The sequence below is a fragment of the Lolium rigidum genome, chromosome 7, assembly GCF_022539505.1.
Source record: "Lolium rigidum isolate FL_2022 chromosome 7, APGP_CSIRO_Lrig_0.1, whole genome shotgun sequence".
Lineage (NCBI taxonomy): Eukaryota > Viridiplantae > Streptophyta > Magnoliopsida > Poales > Poaceae > Lolium > Lolium rigidum.
This window is the reverse complement of record NC_061514.1, coordinates 288848155-288858203: the sequence shown is the minus strand read 5'-3', so window position 1 is coordinate 288858203 and position 10049 is coordinate 288848155. Positions and strand designations below refer to the sequence as shown.

General features: G+C 44.3%; 1 long non-coding RNA gene across 1 annotated transcript; it reads right to left on the bottom strand.

Annotated features, from left to right (window-relative positions):
- Positions 1-6688: 6688 nt before the first annotated feature.
- On the bottom strand, positions 6689-8140 carry LOC124677598. Its single transcript, XR_006994138.1, has 2 exons — positions 7072-8140; positions 6689-6962 (listed from the first exon to the last, which is right to left on the bottom strand). It is a non-coding gene; the product is annotated as an uncharacterized LOC124677598 (long non-coding RNA).
- Positions 8141-10049: the final 1909 nt, after the last annotated feature.

Below are 10049 nucleotides of genomic sequence, written 5' to 3'. Positions count from 1 at the left end.
ATGGCATGGTCGATGTTGCTGTCGGAGGCAGTAGTAGCCCCTATGCATCGTGTGAAGCCCTTTCGAAGGGGTGGATTGAGGCATTGGGATCTGCTGAGCCCGCCTCCACCCTCCTCAACTGGGAGGTGATTGCACAAGAAACGTGTTGGATATGTGCCCTAGAGGCAAATAAATAAAGATATTTTGTTTTATCATATACTCCCTCCGTCCCAAATTAGTTGTCCCAATTTTTTTTAAATATGGATGTATCTAGACATGTTTTAGTGTCTTGATGCATCCATATTTTAACAAACTTGAGACAACTAATTTGGGACGGAGGATAGTATATGTGTTTATTCATAATAAGTTTTATGCCATGCTATAACTATATTAAGCGGAACCATTAATGCACGTGTGGTATGTAAACAAAATCCCGTCACTTTTGAGAACAGTCCACTGATTAATAGGATGATCAAGGTTTCCTGATCATGAGACTTGTAGTAATTAATAATGGAGTCATGTTGAGAACATGATGGATACTCACCCATAAGGTATCGCAATGTGATCAAGTCACAAATTTCAGCATTGTAATACTAGCATGAAATGTTGTAACCTAATTCTTAGACTGTGAGACTATATTTAATCACTATCACCGGCGGCTGGTTTGACATTATCAATCACTACACCATGATAGGGTAATCATAAAGGTGATGCCCAAGTATTTCAATGGATGTGTTGATGCGTATAAGTCAAGAACGGGATTTGTACATCCTGTGATGGATAGATACCATAAGGGCCCACTCGGTAATATCATATTAACACCGCTTGCAATCATATGACTAGGTTACGAGGGATGTGATATTATAATGACGATTTGAACAGTGTTTGTCGGTAACGAGATAGAACAAAGGTATAGCGAATATTGAATATCAAGTCTTGTACAAACTGGGTATCATGTAACAAAGGGAATATGACTCGACGTTGAGGTTCGAACGATACACTTTATTCGTGGTTGCATAGAGACCGTTATGGTTTTCCAGAATCCCCTGATGGTCATTGATCGGGGAGTCATCTCGATCATGTCTATGCATTCTCGAATCCGTAGGGTGGCACACTTAAAGGTATACGACGCTTTGAGAGAGATTCGATATTTTATGAGAATAAGAAGAGAACCCGGGAATTGTTTCGGAGAGGAACCATAATAAGTTCCGGGATCAAACAATAGTTCAAAGACTCACATATATGTTTATTATTTAATTATATAATTAAATAATTAAATATACCAGCTCAAGTAAGTCAGACGCCCTCTGGCAACTCTTTCCAAAAGGTGTCTAGGTCATCTTGCCGAGTAGAGGCAGGACTCGCATGTCTCGAACGACTCCAAGTCGAACGAAGTTAGAAGACCATCATCATGGAGCTTCTTTATGTGCTTCCAACTTATATGACCAAGTCGGTGCCAGAAGGAAGTCATATTCAGATCATTTGGTTTTCACCTTTTCACATTTACCGTTATAGACCGACTTAAAATCAAGATCCAAAATATATAACCTGTTTCAGACGGGTTCAAAGCCGTGAAACATACCAGTCAAATATATGGAACAATCATTGTCTTTAATATTTGACTCATACCCCTGACTCATTAAACATGAGGCGAATATAATGTTTCGACTAACATGCGGACTAAGTGGATCGCCATCTTTCAGCCTACAACCCAACAAAGCTTGAGAGACTTGATACCTCTCAGTCTTTCCTTGAGCCTATACCATACTTTTGAGGCTTTCGATCATATCATAGGTCTCAACATTCTCGAACTGCTGCTGCAAGTCCGATTCCATGTGAGCAAGCATCAGGCAGCTAATTTCCGTGGAATATAACTCATATATTGTACTACTTATAAAATATACTATAACAAACATTCTAATAACCAAGGGTGTGCCGTGCCGCCGCCGCGACAAACTTCCTAGTGTCCTTAAATCATGAACAAGAATAGGCACCAACAAAAGGAATTAATGTTACAATATTTCCTACCCCCTAAATTATTATTTTTAAATATTTATTTTTTTGACAAAGGGAATATATTAATATCGCAAAGATATGAATTACACCTAGCCTCTCCAACAACGACGTAGTCTCTAATGGCAATTCAAATGCGCACGTCCAAACAAAAAGAAGCTAGAGAAAAAGAAAATTCCCGCTACAGTTATCTGTTTCTTGTGTACCACCAAGACACCACTTGAAATTCAGTTTCTCTAAAAAAATACGCCTTCAAGAAGGAAAGAGTGCACACACGCCATCATCGCGCGATCACGGATCATATGTTTTCACCCCGGAGAAAGTTCACGCTCTCAAAACAATGCATTCAACAAGACCATTGCCAGTCGCAACCAATTAAGGTCAAACCTTGTATTTTCACATTGAAAGGTAAGACTTTGAACTTCACCTATGATGTTGCCCCCACTTGCATGCCGCCTCTACGAGTCCTGAATTACCAAGCAAATTCCTCACCGCCATACACTCGAACCACCATTACTAGTCTTGAATTCAAACTTCATGACATTCTCCGCCTCTGACTTCATCATAGAACATAAACCAATCGGTCGGAAAAAACACAGCTGTGCACGATCGAATCCCATCTGATCCAGAAATCTCCAGGTGATGTGCCCAATGGAGTTCGCCGGCGGAGCCTTTCGGAACTTGACGCTTCGACCTGATCAATGAGGGGAAGCATCAAGCAGATCCTCGTCTTGGCGCAAGACGAACCCCAGGACTATCGACTTTATTCAGGCCGAGCTAGTAGCCCCCATGCCCCAGCCAGTAGTAGAGGAGAAGATGATCCTGACCATCGCCAGCCTTGTTAGATCCGGCATCATACCCAAAAGGGTCTATGCCACCACCTTCCCGGAAAGCAGCTCGTATAGGAGTGCGCGCATAGTTTCCGCCACGACCCGCTGGACCAAATCGAATCCAGGATAGGCCCACTGCCACCACCGCCTGCCGTGGCAGCTGGCAGCAACGCCTGGGATGGCGTCGCTGCGCACACCCGCAGCGCCTTGGATGGCGTCGCTGCGCACACCCGCAGCGCCTTGGATGGCGTCGCTCCGCACACCCGCAGTGCCGCCACCACCGCGTCTTCTCCTCCACCATGCTCTAGGCCGCCGGCCCGGCGCCCATGTGGTACGAGCAGAGCAACAAGTCGCATACCGCATGTAGGGGCAGGCCCAGGCACACGAGCACGCCACCTCGGCTCCCAGACCCCGAGGGGCTAGACTGGACCCAACATAGCGCTGCCGCCGCAACCTTCACGCTGTCGCGAACCACAGTCACCGGTGAGGTATGATACGTCCATTTTGCATCACTATTTTATATAATAATTTGCTGTTATTCATTGATATATTTCATATTTAGAGATGATACTTATGTTATTTCACCTATTTTGCATGTTTCATGATCATTGGAGAATTATTCACCGGAGTCAGGATTCTGCTGGAAAAAGCACCGTCAGGACACCATATTTCGGAAGATCAACAATTGACGGAAATTATATGAAAATCCTATTTTTCCAGAAGACGAAGGGAGCCAAAAGGAGGGGCCGAGAGGGGCCGCCATGGGCCCCCCCATAGGCTGGCGCGGGCCCTGCCCTGGCCGCGCCGCCATGTGGGGAGGGGGCCCACAGCCCCCTCTGGCCTCCTCTCCTTCGCGTACATCATCCCCCTGAAAACCTAAGGCACGGGGGGTGACGAAGAATAGACAGAGCCGCCTCTGCGGGGCGGAAAGACACCAGAGAGAAAAGAGCTCTCCGGCGGCCAGGAATCCGCCGGGGAAATTCCCTCCCGGAGGGGGAAATTGACGCCGTCGCCATCGTCATCGAGCTGGACATCATCTCCATCATCATCACCATCATCTTCATCATCATCACCGCCATCTCCACCGCTGCATCTCGTCACCGCTGTAACAATTAGGGTTGGATCTTGATTGTTTGATAGGAGAAACTCTCCCGGTATTGATTTCTACTTGTTATTGATGCTATTGAGTGAAACCATTGAACCAAGGTTTATGTTTAGATTGTTATTCATAATCATATCACCTCTGATCATGTTCCATATGATGTCTCGTGAGTAGTTCGTTTAGTTCTTGAGGACATGGGTGAAGTCTAAATGTTAGTAGTGAATTATGGTTGAGTAATATTCAATGTTATGATATTTAAGTTGTGGTGTTACTCTTCTAGTGGTGTCATGTGAACGTCGACTACATGATACTTCACCTTTATGGGCCTAGGGGAGTACATCTTGTATTCGTTTGCTAATTGTGGGGTTGCCGGAGCGACAGAAACCTAAACCCCCGTTAGTATATCGGTGCGGGAGGGATAGCGAGGGTCTCGAGTTTAAGGTCTGTGGTTAGATTTATCTTAATTACTTTCTTGTATTTGCGGATGCTTGCAAGGGGTATAATCACAAGTATGTATTAGTCCTAGGAAGGGCGGTGCATTAGCATAGATTCACCCACACAACACTTATCAAAACAATGAAGATTAATCAACTGTATGAAGCGAAAGCACTAGACTAAAATCCCCGTGTGTCCTCAAGAACGTTTGGTCATTATAAGTAAACAAACCGGCTTGTCCTTTGTGCTAAAAAGGATTGGGCCACTCGCTGCAATTATTTCTCTCGCATTTTATTTACTTGTATTTTATTTATCTGCTATATCAAAACCCCCTGAAAACTTATCTGTGAGCATTTAAAGTGAATCCTTCATCGAAACTGCTTGTCAACACCTTCTGCTTCTCGTTGGGTTCGACACTCTTATTTATCGAAAGTACTACGATACACCCCTATACTTGTGGGTCATCAAGGTAGGATCGGGCGTCGTCCTCCTACCCCATGATCACGCCCAGCAGAAACCCCGCCGCCACCGTGCCATGCGGACTTTGCCCCGCGACACCTCCTGCAACATCGTATAGATGGGAGAGAGGACGGGGAGGGGAGTCCAAGCGGCGGAGGCTTGCCGCCGCACAAAGGTTAGGGTTTGGAATAGGGTTAGGGTTGAGGACCTCTCTGCTCGGTCCTACCTAAACCTTTTTGTCACCCGGCAACTGAGAAATCCACACTTATAGCTTAGGACTGAGAAATCTTGACAAATGTTACGAGACGATAAAGTACAAATTTGCTCTCTATTTTTGTGAAAGAATGTGCTCCTTTACAACGTTGGTTGGTTGGTTCACCACTGGGTATAAGTTCAGGTCGAAGAGAATGGCATCAGAGAAAAACGTTTTCTAGATAAACACGAGTACTGAGTACACTTACACATGGACTAGTAAGTTTGCGGCACGGCGCACGCCGCGCCCGTGTTGTTACCGTGCCATAGATGTATTATGTGTTTCATAGTAATGTTGTTCATGCTGGTAGGTTTTATATTTTTGGTGTGTTTGGTTGTTGGTTAGTGTATAGTTTGCTTTAACAATATTTTAAAAGACATGGTTTCTTTTGGTGGGTCGCGTGGATGTTGATGGCTTGCATTATATATGCTTTATGGTGCTTTTAGGAGCTGCATCGGTTGTGCGTAGTATGTACATGTAGTTGTGTTGATGTGCAGTTGTTCTTTTGGTCTAGTTAGGGTGTTTTTATCATGCATTTGAGAGACTAAGTGGAGTTAAGTCCTAGATAAGGCCACTTTTCGTAGGGCCCATCTAGGTTGTAATGAAGCATTTCTGATGGGTTGCCACTATGTCTGAAATAAGGAGGTCAGCGGAAGAGCTAGTGAGTGGTTGTCATGATGTTTCCATGAAAAACGACACGTACTCTTGTCTTCTCCACTTCCACGGAGGATGCTTTGGGCCATGGAGGCATCGACGATGGCGCAAGTGGTGCGGACGGTGAGGTGGATGCTAGGTAGAGTCTGTCGGGGTCAGCGTTGGGCAGGGCGGTGGCCGGGATTGGCTTTGGGCAAAAGCGAGAATTGTCGGCAGCGGCAAAAGGGACAGCAGTGGCGGTGATGTTGGTCCTGGAGTGCGTTGCGGGGAGCTCAATGGGATCCGGCCAGCGGAGGTGTGGTCGGGACGGCGTAATAAGGTGGGGATCTAGGGCACTCATTGTTGTCTGCTGCAACCATGCCGGCTAGGCAAAAAGGAGGGTGAGCGGGGGAATGGATATCGGCGGTTGGGTGTTGGAGGTAGAGCAACGAAAGGAGGAGTCTTGGCCACCAGAGCTTGGGAGGCGAAGAGGTACATGGGGCTCTGCTTCTTCTGCAATCTCTGGCCAAGGAGGAGCTTGCGAAGATGGATCATCGGCCTAGTATGCCTCTCTCGTGTGAATATTAATCAGTTGCTATTAGCTTGCTTACTGCAAACATTTTTCTTGGAGCATTTTTTTAGGAGAAATAATTTGATCTCAAAAGTATATTTCACAACTGAATTATTTGTCTGCGTATCTTGCAAGCTGAAATGAATACAACATATATGGTAGCATCACCAAGTGAAGATACACTGGAAAGAAATCTGAATATTTAGATCGAGTAAACACACGTGTTGAACCTGAGATGCTGGCTGTGTAGTGAACACACGGACACCGCTGCCTTCCCAGCACACGGATGCACTCTACCTACCCCTTGACTTCCATAGGACATTTTTTTGGCCACAGCTAAGTAGTTTCCTATCCCCATCTCCTCTTCACCCAAGCAGAAGTTAGAACACAAGACAGTTCGACTAACCAGCCTCTGTTATTCATTAAGACAATCTGATTAGTTGTGGTACGGTTTAAACAGGAAATGATTGAGAAGCATAGACTAATTACATAGCACAATATCTGTACAAACTGAACACATCATTACAAAAGACTCGGTACAGACTACCGGTCGTTGACATTACAGAAAAACTCGGTATAAGGCACCGTCTGTTATGACAAAAAGCTTCATCATAAGGCACTGGCAAACAGAAGGATAAGCTAGACATGTAGCTCCGTCCATCTAATTTGCTGGAGCCGATGTATACCCTAAAAAGGGAGGACAGATAACGACGTTAGTTCACCAAGTACGCAGTGTGCAAGTTAGAAGCATGGGAACATAAATGATCATACATGGAACTATAGTTGCACATAATACCTCTACAGGTGGTCACTAATTTCATCGTACACACTATTTATTGTCTCACTAGATGGTGCACCAGTGTCATCTAGTGCAAGTATCTAAAGCCTTTTTCTTGATGTTGCTCTCGCGGCAGCAACTTAAAACTGTCAGTGAAAAATGTGTACCAAGTAGACACCAATGTGATCAAGAATCTTACCTTTACCTTTATTATAATCAATGCATAGATTAATTGAATAGTACCGGTGTTGCAAAGGGAAAGGCCACTTAAAAACAGTATACACACTCTCCTTGATAGCTTTCAGCCATAATCCTGTCCTCCAGAAGCATTCGCCTAATCTCATATCAATGAGACAGATACCATTGCATATCCCAATGGAATGATTAATACTTCTCAATAGCATTATTAGAACAACAATCCTGGAAGATATCTCATGAAGCAGGAAGTTGCTAAGACCGACATTATGAATAAATTCTGGAGAGTACAGTCAATCTAGATGGCCCATTGATTTGCAAATAGTATCATAACCTTGAACCACCTTTGCATCTAAAGGAATTCCAGAGAAAATCACATCATTTAGGATAGGGTGGGTAATGGATACATTAGTGGATAAAACCATAGCATGATGCATCAAGTAAAATGCATCAATTTTTTTTGCAAAGTGGATCATATATTGCATCAACAATAGCAAGATTTAGACAATCAGCTTGGAGAAGAATAGGCAACCATACGCCTTCCTCATGCCTTATTTTGTAAATAAACAACAACTTGCATTTGTTACATGTACCTAGGATTTTTTGTTAGTTATGTTGTTTCAGGAAAGAAAACATGGGTGGAAACGGAGGTACTAATGAGCATATGCTACTTTTAATGAGAGCAAAGTAAATGTCTGAATTATCTATTGTTTACATTGATGAAACAAATCAGTATAGCCAACCAAGGATAGATAAAATACATACTAAACAGATATATGGGTTGGTTGTCTGAGAAAATTGAGATGTATTTATGTATCAGTATTTGTGGGATGTAAAAATTCAGAATTTCAAAAGAGGCGATCTATACACAGGAAGATAACTATAGGCTCCTATGAACATAACCGACGGTTATGAACACTCAACTTGCTCTTCTTCTTCTAGATCACTGCATCCATCTTTAAAAAAAGTGAACTACAATACTCCAGGAAGATATCTCAATAGCATTATTATAACAACAATCCTGGAAGATATCTCATGAAGCAGGAAGTTGCTAAGTCCCAAATAAAAACAACGCACACTGCACACATCAATAGGAAACAATCATATGAAGTTTCTTTTTTGGAAAAATGCCCAAATAAGCATTAAATTCACTGTTTGCTTCTTGTATTTGACCAGCATATAACGGTACAGTAAAACAGTTCAGCTGCATCATCTATTGAACAAATTCAATGATCTAGAAACATCTTGTATATGCACCCTTACTCTGCTCGAATCGTTAGTGAATGAAAGGATTCTGAGAGAAGCCCCTCAGCGAAACAAATAACAGGAGATAATACAAAGATGTGTATTAACAAACCAAATAAGAAGTGTGAAATCTAAAAAAAAATGGTTTGAGTGTAAATTTGAAGTACACAACTTAGCACCTAACCTTGTGACTGCGGTTGGCGTTCGGAATTGAAACCCGTTGGCCGTCGCCTAGTTCGCTCAATTAATTTGCTAACCCATATCACCAGTTTAGCATAAACCCATCTCTACTGGGTGATGCGAGGAGCATATAGGGCCCCCAGGGTCTCTGACGCGAATCGCGGTACACTCTTCTCATCAACGATTTCAACAGTTGGAGAGGCAAGTACCTCACGAAGTCTTCGTCCATCGAATCTTCCAGGCACAGATTCCTCCTCTTGCTCCTCACCTCCTCCTGCTCCGCTGGCGGCAAATTGCTCAGATTATGATTTTCTGGCGGCCTTTCTGTACCAAAAATTTCCTGGAGCCTGCAATGTGCAACAGACGTGGCAAAGTGAATTGCATGCTGACAAACAGGGGGGATGCAAATCCCAACTTAAAATCAAGAATGCACTGATATTATTAGAAGCATTTGTCTGGACCAAAAAACCAACTGAAAATGCAGAACCCAATCTATGTGAACATATTCTTTTCTCTGTCAATGTTTGAACTCACTGAAGGAAAGTAGCAACACACTGTATCAAGGATGAACACCGATACATGCAGAATAAAGAGAATCAACTCCCTAGTCCAAGTGTGATCTACCACAGTCATACATGATTGGTGGTCTACAGTAGTCATGTAGAAGAAAAGGAATACCAACATACTGTAGAGCTCAATTCTGGAGTGTAGCGTAAGTGCAAGATATACCTGTACAGAAAAGACCTGCTAGGCTATGAACTATAAGATGGAAGCTGGCATGTGTTCACGGACTGAGCTGCTTCTAGGGTTAGCGCCCACAGGCCACAGGAGTAAGAAGAGAAGAAAGGCGGCACTGGGGCAGACGATGAAGGGCATAGATCAAATTGGAGCCACAACCACCAAGGTCAATTTGTTTATAGAAAATCTAAGCACTTAACTTCGCTACTACGCTGAATTGTACAGGAGCCGCTCGTCCATCCATCTGGCTCAGAAAATCATAGGCTAGCTAGCAGAGAAGGTCGGGATAAGAAATAAATTAGAAGGTGGAGGCAAGGAAATCAGACCTAGTAGGACTCGTGGCCGCATTGCAGCTTGGCGTCGACCTGCCCCTGCCCCTGCCTCCGCCCACTGGATCCAGGCAGATGGAACATGCGCCGGCCACTGCTGCATCCGCCGCGTTATAGGGCGGCGACTTCTACAGATCCGTCGCCTCCTTCCACCAGGAAGACAGCCAGGGACAGAGGAGGCCCTAGGCCCTTGGTCTTGAAAAGGGGAATAAACTGCAACGGCACTGCGCGGCCGGCTGACTCCTGCGGCGCCTGCCACTCGATGCAGCGTCCGTGACCATGCCGGCGCCATCAGCTTGCCCCGGCCGC